This window comes from Eschrichtius robustus, chromosome 9, assembly GCF_028021215.1.
Source record: "Eschrichtius robustus isolate mEscRob2 chromosome 9, mEscRob2.pri, whole genome shotgun sequence".
NCBI classification, from domain to species: domain Eukaryota; kingdom Metazoa; phylum Chordata; class Mammalia; order Artiodactyla; family Eschrichtiidae; genus Eschrichtius; species Eschrichtius robustus.
In genome coordinates, this window is record NC_090832.1 from 48,805,743 (window position 1) to 48,818,448 (window position 12,706).

At 43.9% G+C, this 12,706-nt stretch overlaps 1 protein-coding gene across 3 annotated transcripts in view; it reads left to right on the plus strand.

Annotated features, from left to right (window-relative positions):
- FYN (FYN proto-oncogene, Src family tyrosine kinase) overlaps window positions 1-12,706 on the plus strand; it is a 204,970-nt gene that overhangs the window by 15,885 nt on the left and 176,379 nt on the right. For 2 of the 3 annotated variants that reach the window (XM_068551230.1, XM_068551228.1), the window contains exon 2: window positions 9,999-10,038. The exons of the other annotated variant lie outside the window; for it this stretch is intronic. The gene's annotated coding sequence lies outside the window, so the exon portion shown is untranslated. The remainder of the gene's footprint in view (window positions 1-9,998; window positions 10,039-12,706) is intronic. 3 annotated transcript variants of the gene reach the window in all.

The window sequence follows — 12,706 nt, forward strand, 5'->3', positions numbered from 1 at the left end:
GAAAATTATGGCGACACTTTGAACACCCCTTCTCAAAACATAAATACATCTCATATTTTCTCTCATCTGTTGGGGGAGCCAAGAGAGTGAGGGATAGGGGACCATAACATTTTTTGAAAGGAGTCACTAAAATAATTTAAATTATAGAACTTAAAAAACCCGCTGATTTATTAACTGATATCATTTTCATAATATTTTTGACCTATGAAATAGTTTTATTCACAATCTTCTCAAAAATAAAATTCCTAAAACTTAAAAACATGTCCCTATACATTAGAGCAAGAAAATCTTTTTATACTGGTTATCTAAACAAGAAAAAGAACATAAGACGATAATTATTCTTGGTACATATTCACTCACTTTAGCCAGTTTTTCAGCCATATGTCTTTAATACTCATGTCACTGTTATTTTATAAAGAATGAATTGTTTTTAATTCTCATAGAGTTGCCTGCAATTTCCTTCAAAGTTGTGTTTTATAGTTAATATTTGAAGCTATTACTATCTTCAATTCGCATTTATGTATACATCACAATATTTTTAACTGAGAAAATAACTCTTTCTACAGATGCACGTAAGCTCAGAGCAAATTCTGCTAAATGGAGGCTTTTCTCAGAATAACTTTTTTTTCCACACCGAAATGTGTGAACATTTTAGCCCAGGTATTTTCACAAGTCTTTTACCCCCATTCAGGATTCTTATCTTCAATAAATAATTTTATAAGGCAAAACTCATGAAAATAAGTCCCCCTATGGTCCTTTTGAATGCTTTATCACATCTAGGTGACACAAAATCATAGATCATTCATAATTTCACTCCACTGTGGTACAGAATATAAATGTATCCAATTAAAACCAGGAACATCATCAAAATATTGCCACAAGTTGAGATACTCCAAAATATCTGTAATACTGTTTCAGAATTAAATCTTGGACACTGAATTATCTAATGTGTTTAGTGGCTTCCTTTGCTTTTGTTGGGATAAATTTTAACATCTTCCTATCCGCAAGCCTTGTTTTCAGTAACTGTACTTTGTTAAATGCTTTTTAAAAGCTGAAGTGTTTTGGCACTTCATTCACTACTTTGAGCGAAGATTTCCAACTGTTTTGCAACAGAACACACCCAGACTTCACAGGATTCATCCACATACCATCATGGCACACTTAGGTTGGCTTAGAGAGTCATTTCTCAAACATTTCTAAAACCTAGTTGATGATGACAGGCGGCAAATAGAAGGCGTGTACTACCGTGCTGAAGTGTTTTTTGTATTCACAAAGCACTTTGTCACAAAAATTTCAGAGTTCCAGTTTTTCTGACTATTTATCAATTTCTACATTTATAGTTTATTTTGAATTGGTAGGATATAGCCACTTGTTTGAATGCAGTTATGAATTATGCGTATGCCACACCCATGTCAAATAACTTTCTGCTCCATAGATTTCTTGATTTAGTAAGGACAATTATTTATAGCATCACAAAATTTGTACTTGTATTCTGCAAAAACAAATAATTTCATCTCGTGTTAAACTTTTGACAGATTACAGTAGCAGTCACACTAGCATGAGGTGTTTCATCCGTGACAGAATGAACTTCCACCAGCTTCATTTTGATCCCAGGAAATAGATGGGGAAAAAAAAAATCAAACCGTAACTGAAATTAATTGATTCTTCTGTTTAAAACGCATGTTAATACTAACATACAACTGGAATGATTTGTGTGGTTTTTTTCTTCTGCTAATGAAACCAACACATTAAAGCTCTCACTTCACTTTTCCTATGTGCACAAAAACACCTGAACGTAAAAATAAGCGGAATCAACATAGAATAGCAGTCATTTGATCTAAAGGAAAAGTCATGCTTCCTAGAGTGCTATGTCCGTGAACCCTCCATAGCTGCCTGTGTTAAATTGTCATCCTTGGGCACAGTCTTGTTACAATAACTGTTAACATTTGAAGTACTTACTGATGCTTCTTTAGCAGATTGGACTTATATAGTGAATGATATCATTAAGGCTACCATGGTGAATAATACCAATGAACATTTTGTGCGAGCTAACATCATCATCTTTCTTAAAAAAACAAAAATTCAGTAATTTTTCATTTAATTTGCATTTTTTTCTTTTTCAGTCCATTGCTGCTGAAGAGGATATTGCAAAGTAAAATAGAGTAACAATAGATAAATGACAAAAACACTGTAATGAGAGCATTCACACCATTCTTGAAAAGGTCTGTTTCCTGCAAATATTTCACATACACCTAACCTGTAATTTTCTGTTTCCCGTGGACCCTTCTGACCAGTGTTTTGTGCATCTCAGGCCGCAGTGGGTCAGCACAGCTGGTCAGTACATCCAGTGTCTGGCAGGGGCTCTACCAACTGAGAATGGTAGGAGTTAGCTGCCCCAGCTGCTCGTGTCCAAGTGCTCTTTATTTTATTGGTGAGCATCCTGCCTGTTTTCCTTGAAAGAGAGGTATTTACTGCAGCCAAGATTGGAAAAGGACAGGAAAGGAGATGGATTGTCATTGAGACTTAATCACACGTAAGGAAGAAAATTCTCTTCACTGTGCAGTTGTCTCATCACTGGTAGGCAAGACCATGGCTAAAGCCAATCTTGGTGCATTTTAATGCAACTCTTAATAACCGTCCTTGGTTTAAAAAATGAAACATCTGGACAGAAGCTTCATCTGACAGGCTGCTGGGACAGTAGGTGTAATCTAGCGCTTTCACAGACAAGCCATGGCCTAAGGTCACCCTAGTTAGAGATCACATTTCTCTGACTGCTTTGTACCGTCCTCTTTGGGCCAGGCTGCTCTGATAACACTACCGCTCTGCCCTCCTCTACTGTTGGCTCCAGTCCCACAGCTGAGCAAGCTTTTAAAAATCCACTGAGACCACATTGCTGGGTAACACCCCTCAGTGCCGTCCTCTTGAGTTGGAATAAAGTCGAGCTCTTCACATGGCCCAGGAAGTCTCTTAAGCTCCCACCCGCCCAGCTGGCCCCGCTAGATTTTAAGCTTCCTGGTGCCATGTACCTTGCCTGTCTGTTTTCTTCCCCAGTGTGGTACATGAGAGATGCTCAGTGTATTTTCTCAAAGGAGTGAATATGATTTGAGTTGATGAAAGGAAAAAAGAGGGAGTGTCTTGCTAATCTTTGGGGATAAGGAATGCAAGTCTCAATCTCTATGTCCTGAATATTATTTCTACCTCTGATAACAAAGTTGGACAGCAGAATGTATCACAGGACTAAATCGTCCCCGTTAGCAGAGATGTTATGATGCCTACAAACTATCCTGATTCTGCAGTCTCCCATCCCCCTCCCGCCCCCTCCCTCCACCCAGGGAGGCAAGTGTGAATTCTAGTGAGTCTACTGTTTTCTCCAACATTAGGTTAGAGATTTTGTTTTGCATATGCTTGGTGTCTGTAACAAGGAAAAGTGCTTCTCTGGTTGATTTGGGGGAAACAGGGCCACGTGACAGTGGTGGTGGAGGAATACTTTGAAGTCACGATTTTGAGATCTTGTGTTCTTACACAACTGCTTTCTGTTGGGTCTCTTTTTAAAACATGCTGCCGTTCAGTTTTATCATGAATGCCTTTCCAAGGACAGTAAATGGTTTTACGCACTATGACATCGTTTCCATGGCAACTAATGTATTTTAGCAAAGAGAGAGACTGCTAGAAGTAGGCTAAAAAGGACAAATACAGAAATGGCACAGTGTAAAATGTGGGACAATGTGTGTTGTAGTAAAGAGTTTTTCTTTTTTTTCTGTCTTCTTGTTTAGGAAAACCTGTATAACTAGATCTTGGCTTTTTAACTCTTACTAATAAAATTTTTACTGCACCCAACACTGTCTAGTATTTTGCTGACACAGTTCCTTTAGTTGGTACTTGGATTTTTTTTTTTTTTTTTTTGCTAGCTTGTCTGTTTGCTTTAACATGTTGTTCATTCCATCAACATACACACATTTGTAATTTCATCCATTTTTAAAATATGTTATCTTCACCTCGCGTTCTCCTGTGGCAGCCACCTCACATCCCTGCTGCCCTTGATGGCAGAGCCTCTTGAGAGGGCTGTCTCCACTACTGGTCTCCACATAGCATTTGTTAAAAAAATCAAAGCCATTCCAAGCAAGCTTTCACCCCACCACTCGCTCCACTTACTCACCCCTCATCCTCTAAGACTATTACAAGTTACCTCTTTTGTTTTTTTAGAAGCTATCATGTAGAAGTATACATTTCAAATAATTCTACAAAACATCAAGCCCCATGTGTGAGCATTTGTGTAAGCCCTGGTTTTTTAAAAAAAAATAAGAGATTGGGTTACCCTGCTTCGTGCATCTGAAGGTACTTGGATTTTTTGTTATATGATAATAAAAACCCCTTCTGTGCTCTTAAATGAACCCCAAGTGGTGGGCAGATAGCAGTCAACTTCCTATTTAACAGAAAGAGAAACCAAGGGATAGCTCTTATGACTTATAAACATAGCAAACCAGTCTGTGGGCTGTACGGTACCCTCATTTATGTTTTGTTGGACCACATGGTGCATTTTAAAAATTTAAACCAACATTTAAAAATTGGGCACTTTTGTATAAAAACTGAGATTTCCAGCTTCTCTTGAAAAAAACCAAAAAATTGGAAGGTCTGGCAGAACTGAGCCTGCCTTCCCTCATGATAACAGCCCTCCCAGGCAGCGCTGCAGCTGTCCTCTTGGGATGGGGCAGGGCACTTCAGCTCACCCAGCCCCGTCTCACCTGCTCCATTCATTTCTTTTACCTGCCTGGCCCCTGTGGGTTGTTTAATATGTGACTGTTGCTGTACCCTCTCCCTCTGCCCAATCACACAGCAAATAAACAGCAGAGCTAGGACAGAACTTGGTTTCCAAGCCAACTGCTTCCTCCCTGGCTGTGGACCAAAATTCTGTGTTTTGGAGCGTAATTCATAGTGGTGAGAGGGATCATTGGGTGGTAAAGCCTACGCTTGTGCCTTACTGCTTGCAATAGACCCTGCAGTTAATTGTACTAGGTACGTTGTTCATACTTGAGGCGCCTCCCCTCCCTGTTTGTTTCTCTCAGAAGGTTATGTGTGCTGTCAGTTGTGACAGACAGGATGGCAGCGCTCCACTAGGGTTAACATTTATATGTGCATAGAAACACTGGCCAGAGGTAAAAGCTCCGTCATCACAGGGGTCCCAGAGTTTGCAGATTTTCAGTGAGGCGAATGAATATTTCTATAAAAGAAATAAGAATGAGGTAGTAGAACAAAGTGTATCCGACATTGGCCAAGGCCCATGATGTCTTCCTTATGTGGGAGACTCAAGGGTGTTCTCCAGCCACCTTTGCTGTCCTCCCCCAGACTAGCCCCTTTCCTTTGAATTCCTACGGGGTCCCCTTGATGTCAGGGTGCTGAAGATGCCCTTGGGCGTGGCATCGACTTGTTCCCAGGCTCTTCACTGCCCTGTGCCCCTCACCATTCTGAACGTGCACTTATCCTTGTGCCCTTACTAGGGGTGGGTAAGGTGGGAGAAGAGTGGCAGGTGCTGCCATCTCACACCTTTGCTGCCATCTCGAACCTTGTTAGAAGGTTCACGTGTCCAGGAAGACACGGGAGAATGAGCTCGTCTGGGGCCAGAATGAACGGCCAGAGGAAAAAACATTTTTTCCTGGGGAAACAGGGCCATGAGGAATACGCCACAACGGAAGGCCTTGTCTGAGCTGGGTCCCGTCCTGGGGCCTGCCCCAGCTGTGGGGCGCACAGCAGATCGTGGTGCCCTGCGTGTCTGTGTGCAGCTGTGGAGGCCCCCGGCGCCCACTGTGAGAGTGGGCCTGTTCCCGGGCTGCAGGCAGGGGGCCAGCAGCTCCCCCCTTCGCCAGAGAACATTGAGGCACTTCTGTGTGCACTCTGTATGTGTCTCAGCTTTCTTTGGAATTGTGGCAGAGTCTGGCCCTGCCTGGTCTTTTTTGTGCCTTGGATCCTAAGTTAAGAATAACCGAAGGAACACTGTCCCTGTTGACACGCTTGATATGGAAGCTGCTATCAAATGGCCATTTTATCCTCAGTCGCCACTGACGTTACACCACGTACAGCTCTGAGTTCTCACTTGAGTTTTGATTGAATAGATCTGTGATCGTTGGAGCAGAAAGAAGCCATTCAGACATGAATATGTGGAGACGTGTCTAGTAACGTGCAGATGTTTTTTGGCAGGTCAATGAATATTTTAAGTCTTTTGCAAGTAGTAAAAAGGGTTGAACTGGGAATAGAGGAGACTCTGTGGCAGGAGAAAAGTATCCCTCATTTCTCTCTCAATCGTCCATTTCTTAAAATAATCAAACAGAAGCCTGAACCATGATTTAAATCTTGGATTCATCATGGCCCTTCCTTAAATCTCCACCTTATACAAGACGTGATTATGATTGTAATGTATTGAATCATAGTGATTCTAATGTATTGAACGGTTTCCCAGTCAGTTTTTTTTTTTAAGTAGAAAGGAAACCCTGGGTAATATTAAAAATAACAGCAGAATCTCCAGATTGGATCTTTGTCCTTTATTTGTAGCTAAAGACACAGGACTAAATTTAAAGAACAGGTCATCTTCTGGTTATGTGTGTATGTGTGCGTGGTGTGTGGGTGCACCCTGGGTTTCTACACCCCTTCCCCAGTACCCACTCTGCTCGTACGTGCAGGAGGCAGCGGGTCAGCCTGATTCAGCGCGGTTTCATTTCCTTCCTTTCTGTTGGTCAGTTCTTCATTAGTCACCCTGCCACTGCCCCCTCACCCCTTCACCCCTCCACCCCTCCATCCCTCCATCCTCAGAGGCGGCCCAAGTGCCTGTGGTGCGGCAGGCGCTGTACTCAGTGCCATCCTGGCCACAGATGAGACGGCATTCGAGCAGGAGAGGCAGGGAAACAGGTACTGCATGAAGTGCTGTAGGAACACACCGGAGATGAAATCCAGTTCTTCAGAGAAGTGGGACCAAAGGGAAACAGGAGCAGGAAAGTGATTCTGTCCTGAGCCCTGAAGGCCAATTGGGAGAAGATTCTGCTTACCCAGCGCAGTGGGTGAGACTGGAATGACGATGCTTAGTCCAGTGCCAGGAATATGCTGGGGGCTGTATCTATTTTTCTGCCCTTTCCTGGGATAGAAGCGGGTTGAGGATATACTGATGGGTGCAGAAGTGCGCCCCTCACTGCCTGACTTCTGAGCTGGCGTATGCTGTCTCTCACCTCCTGGCCTCTGCCTTAGCGTCCCACCTTTCTCCCACCAGCCTTCCACCGTCCTCAGCCACCCCCGTGCACTGCCAAGCCTCTTGCCATTCTCCGAACATGTGGCCAGGGCTCCTTTGCCGGGTCTGGTTATTCCTCTGCCGGCACTGTGCCGTCGCAGGGTATGTAGGTGGGAATGGGAGATCAGTGGGGGCAGGGGGATGGCTCTATCAAGAGGGAGCTCAAAGTTGAGGGCTTCTCAGTGTTGTTCGTAGAGTTTTCTCTAAAAATAAAAATCTTTGTGTATTCCGCCAATGAGGGAGGACCTGAGCTGATCGAAAGAGTGGGGAGTGGTCCATTTTGGGTCCAGGCCTCGTCCTTCGGCTTCCATTCCTGCAGTCGATCACACATTTGCAGCATTTCTGGATCTGCCTTTTCCAGTGGGGAATCTGGGTCACTTCAGTCATGTTCTCAAACAAAACATCAGCACTGCTTCAGCAGGAAGAATAAAAGCATGGAACGTGCCCTAATGCCCACAAGCCCACCATTGAATACATTTATATCGAAATAGTCAACTATTTAAAATATCTGTATAAATACATATGCATATCTATATTTGTTAAAACACATACACGTACACACATATGGGGAGGGAGGTGTCTATCTTGCCTTAAGTGTTAGAATCTTAAACAGCCTTTATTTAAGAAAGATAGAACTGGTTTTAAAAACTAATGCCACTCTTCATTCCAAATGGGTTGCCACGTGAATTTTACTTTCAGGCAATTCTATTTCATCCATCCGTGTCCTCTTGGAAACAATGGAGCTGGCGCCTAAAAATATCTCAGGCTGTGTGTGCTTGCTGGGAGTCTTTGAAGTTAGCGCTGTGACATCCTTCTGGGTTCTGGCTGCAGGGTGATACATATATGTATTGTCTTTGTTCATTAGCTCCATCTGTTTAGTAAGCCTGACAAAGAAATTGGATGATGCCGCATATATGTACGTATGGATAAGATTCCTTGTGTAGTAGTGAGCCAGCAGCTACAAGCAGGTTTTCAGTTTTCCTTTTGGTACCGTGGAGTGAAGGCTCATTCTTTCAGAGCCTGTTGCTGAACTGGGGATCCTGTGTGGCTGCAGTTGCGCTGTGTGCATGGGAGAGGCGGAGTTTCCTCACTACCTTGGAAAAGGGTAATGATTCTCCAACTGCTCTTTCTGTGGCAGATGAAGGAATCTTTCACCTTGCATATTAGAACATTCCATTTTATAAATCAGAATGACAGCCTTCCTAAACCTCTTTCAAAGTGTTCAAGAATGGAAGTCAGACTTCTACTGTATAGATGTTCCCTTTGGTGAAAAGTTCTCGTAGTACTGACTTACCCTTTGCTGGTTATAGGGAGGCCAGTTGAAATTTCTGGACAGAGGGAATTCCCTTTTTATTTATTTTTTTTACAGCTCAACAGTGTCTAGATCCCCAGTGGGTGAGCCAGAAGAAAAAGCATATATTGCCTGTTTGATAGGACAAGACAGCATGTCTCAGAAGCAAGGAGGAGATGGGGGTTGTGGGTTGCTCCTTAGCGCGTCCTCTCCCTCCAGCCTCCGTGCCGCTCCTCTTGCGTGTCTGCAGTGAGTTCATGATTTGAATGCCCCTCTGCAGAAGACAATATGTGAGTTTTTAATTCTCTTCCCCATGGTCATTTTTACTTCCCTTCATTCTGAGTCATCTTTGATTAAACGAAACAAAGATGTGACTGTTAATTACTCAGTCTTTCAAACAGCGCAAAAATTCTCTTTTGTGTGTAGGGAGGGGGGGTGGTTTTGATGGGGATGGTAATTTACGACGGGAGTATTTTAAACCATTGACCAGGAAGAAAGATGCTAAGAGTCATACTGAAAACAAGTTTGAGTCTCTACTAAGATAGGAAAAATTGTTTCTGCTTTTTTCTTCCAGATTTCTCAAACCTTTTACTTTCTGCCCTAACGTACTGCTGTCAGCGTAATTCCATCCAGCCATTGTTATTGTTCTCTTTAGACACCTTATTAAAACTGAAGCTTTGTTCGAACAGCTAAAATCACAAATAATAAATGAGGTACCGTAATATTGGCAGGTTGTAGGCAGAGTGCATGAGCAAGCTGGAGGTCTGCCATCCTGCTCCTGGCACTTTAAAGATTCATGTAAAGTGGGCACGGGTGCCATCAGAGTCAGCATCAGCTGTGCCAGGGGCTTGGCACAAGGTTCTAAGGTGATCTTGGGACTAGATTTCCATGGACAAGTTGTGCAGGTTGGTGGGTTGGCAGGCCTCCTGGAGAGGGGAACCCCAGCTGATGGGAAAACAGGGCCATCCCAAGAAGGCTGTTTTGACAGTGAGGCTCACCCACAGTCAGACAGGAAGTGGAGCAGATAGGGTCTGGGGACTAAGGGGAGATTTAAGCCAAGAGGTAAGTTGAACAAGACCTTGGAGACACATTTTCAATGTGTCCCAGCTATGGATGACTTGTAGGCACTCTGAAGAAGGGGTGTGTGTGTGTGTGTGTACACACTCAAGACCTCCATCCCTATTTTTCCTGGCTCTGAAAAGTTAAGATCTCATGCTGGCTTCCTTTGGTGGTACGGGGCCAGGTCTTTGCAGTTGCAGGCAGGTGTTTGTGGCAACTGTGACTTCACAACAATTGTGTGAACAAGAAAAAAATTGTGGGCAAATTGATTGTCTGCAGCAAATGAAAATTCTGTGGTGGTGCTTTGTGGGTGGTTTACAGGCAAAGAGTGCTCAGTTCTCTTCTGACGTCTTATTTTTTTTTTTTTTTCTTCTACAGTTTTTTGAAGAAGCAGGATGCTGATCTAGATGTGGAAAAAGTAAGTTGGCAAGTTTTGTACTAAGAGCACGTGCCTTGTAAATTAGAAAGGGTTTTCCACTGGGACCCAGGGTTTTGTCCACTTTGAACTTGGAATTGTGACTCTGAGCCCATAGGTTTCTAAGAGAGAGGTTGAGTTGGAGATGGAGCTGGTATATGATATAGAAAGTCTTAGCTCACTTAGGTGAACCTGCTACTTTCCCCCTTCCCTTATTTGTAACACTCAATTTTGATAATTATGGGAACATATGTTTTAGCTCTAAGATATGTCTCCCTAGCCCAGAAATAGAACAGAACAGCTGTCCCGTGGCTGCTGAGCCTTCAGGGGCTGGTGAGGGATGGGCAGCCCTCTGGCTTCTGGTTAAGGGAGGTTCCCTGTAGTTCATTCATTGTTGGTTTTTCCTCTGCTCTCAGATGGCTTCTGCTTACTGCTGCCCTAGTTGTACCTTCGAATTGCAGTCACTGTGTAACGGGTCGCTTTCATTCACTTAACGTTGCTGCCTGCTGGGTGTTAGACACCTTGCTGGACTCTGCTGAGACAAAAACGAATGTGACGGATAATACACGGGTAATTATTACGCAGTATGATAGAGCCGTGCAAGAAGAGCTCTGGAAGCTCAGGCTGAGGGCTGGGCATCCAGAGAAGCTGCTGGAGGGAGGGGATGTGTGAAGGAACCAGGGTTTTCATTCTTTCTGTGAATGCTGGCGAGTCTTCTCTGCCTGTGCTTCTCTTGTCTCCCAGGCACCTTGGGTTCCCAGGAAAGGCTGGACTTAACACAGGTCTCACCAGCCACCCATAGGATCCCTTTCTGCCCCAGCCTCCATTGCCCAGTCACATCGCCTTGGGTGTAATTTTTCACTGGTTCCCTGGCCAGTCAGGGACTGCCACCTCATCATCCTAGAATGACCTGGTTGTTACTTCTTATTTTGGATTTATGGTGAGAGAGGTTCTTCTCCTGAACTGGAGCCATTCTGTCTGCAGACAGTGCACCTTTGTTTTAAGTTGAGGAAGTATACTATCTGAAACATCACTCGACACCAATTACGAGCAACCCCTCACCTTTGACCCCTTGCAGCCCCCTAGCGATCTCCTCTCAGTCCTGGCCTTTTCAGCTCATACAAACCAAGGGGACTGGGAAATAAAAGGGCTGTAGTCAGGGCCAGCAGAAGGGAGCCTTTGTAGAACCCCCATGGATTAGGTTTTGGCCGTGGAAGCCAGGGGTCGGCAGAGACTTCCCTATGGGGGTGAGTACTGTGGCCCTCTTGGGCCAGGCCAGGCCCCCAGCAGGAGGAGCCTCTGGGCGCCAGGAGCCACTCCAGGGTGGTATAGCACAGAACAGCAGAATGCCCTGGGGGCGGGGGTGCCCAGGAAGTGCCTGTGCTGTTCCAGGCTGCGGGGGTTGCCTGGCCTCACACAGCCCAGCGTGAATCCCACAGCCACTAGGTGGGGAGCTCCAGCTCATGGAGGAGGCATGTCTGTTTGTGTTCCAAGGACCGGGCAGACCAGAGGGCTTGGTAAATGGGGTGGGGAGCCCCGAGTGGAATGGATTAAATGCTTGCTTCAGCTCTGCTGTTGACATGCTCTAAGATCTTATAGGCAAGTCTGCTCTCCTTTCTGAGCCTCATTTTTCTCATCAGGAAAGTGGTCTCTTTTCCAGGACCAAGTAAAAGTCTTCATTTTTTAACTTAAAAACACAAAACATATTTTTTTCATTTTCTGACTTGAGCCTTGAATCTAAAAAGAAAAGTGACTGTTGGCCACAGCCTAAAGAAAACTTAATAAGGCCCATCGTGGGCTGGGAGCTCCTTTCAGGTAGAGCCTGATCAGCTGTACCTCCAGGTACTACTTTGGCAGCAGCGAGTGTCTAACAGAGGAATGGATGTGACCGACCCTGTCATGTGGGTTGGGTGTTTGTAAGTACTGAGGGAAGTTAGAATAAAAGAAGCTAAGTGGGGGTGGGAAATGCTTCTTGGGCTGCGTGAGTTTGGGCTTCCCTGAAGGGCTCTGCCTGTACCCTCTCAGACAAGGAGTTAATGACCTGAAAAACACTTAACCGCCCAAGGGGAGTTCACTATTTTAAAAGCTCTAATTCAAAAGCTCCAATTCCAGAATCTTGTTCTAATGCTCGGAGAAGGCTGTTGAGTACAGATATACCAACTATTCTTTTTGCCTGTATTTATATATATATATCTGCCAGGAAGAATCTAGTACGGGGTGCGCTTCCATTGTTTAAGTAAATGATACCTGTTAGCCAACCCAAGTGAGGAAAAATCACTGATGTCAGAGTGTGTTTTTTTCCCCAGTAGATTTTTGGGTTTTCTCTTTCAGTTGAACATTTCAGTTGAACTGTGAAAGGAAAATTAGCTTTGATATGTCAAAGCTCAAAGATAGATCAGCATACATTCTGTAATTATTAATTATTGTCTGTAGTTTATTGGACTTCCACTACATACTGAGTGCTTTTTATATGTGTCGCACTTAACCGTTACAACAATAATGTGAGGAGACCATGTCCCTTACCATGAGTTGTCCAAGGCACCATAGTAATAGCAAGGATTCTAGTCATATCTGTCTGGTCCAGAGCCTTCTCTTTCTCATACCCCATCTTACCTTGGAATTGATATAATATTTGAGACAGTATATTTGTGTTACCTTTTTTTAAAAAGTT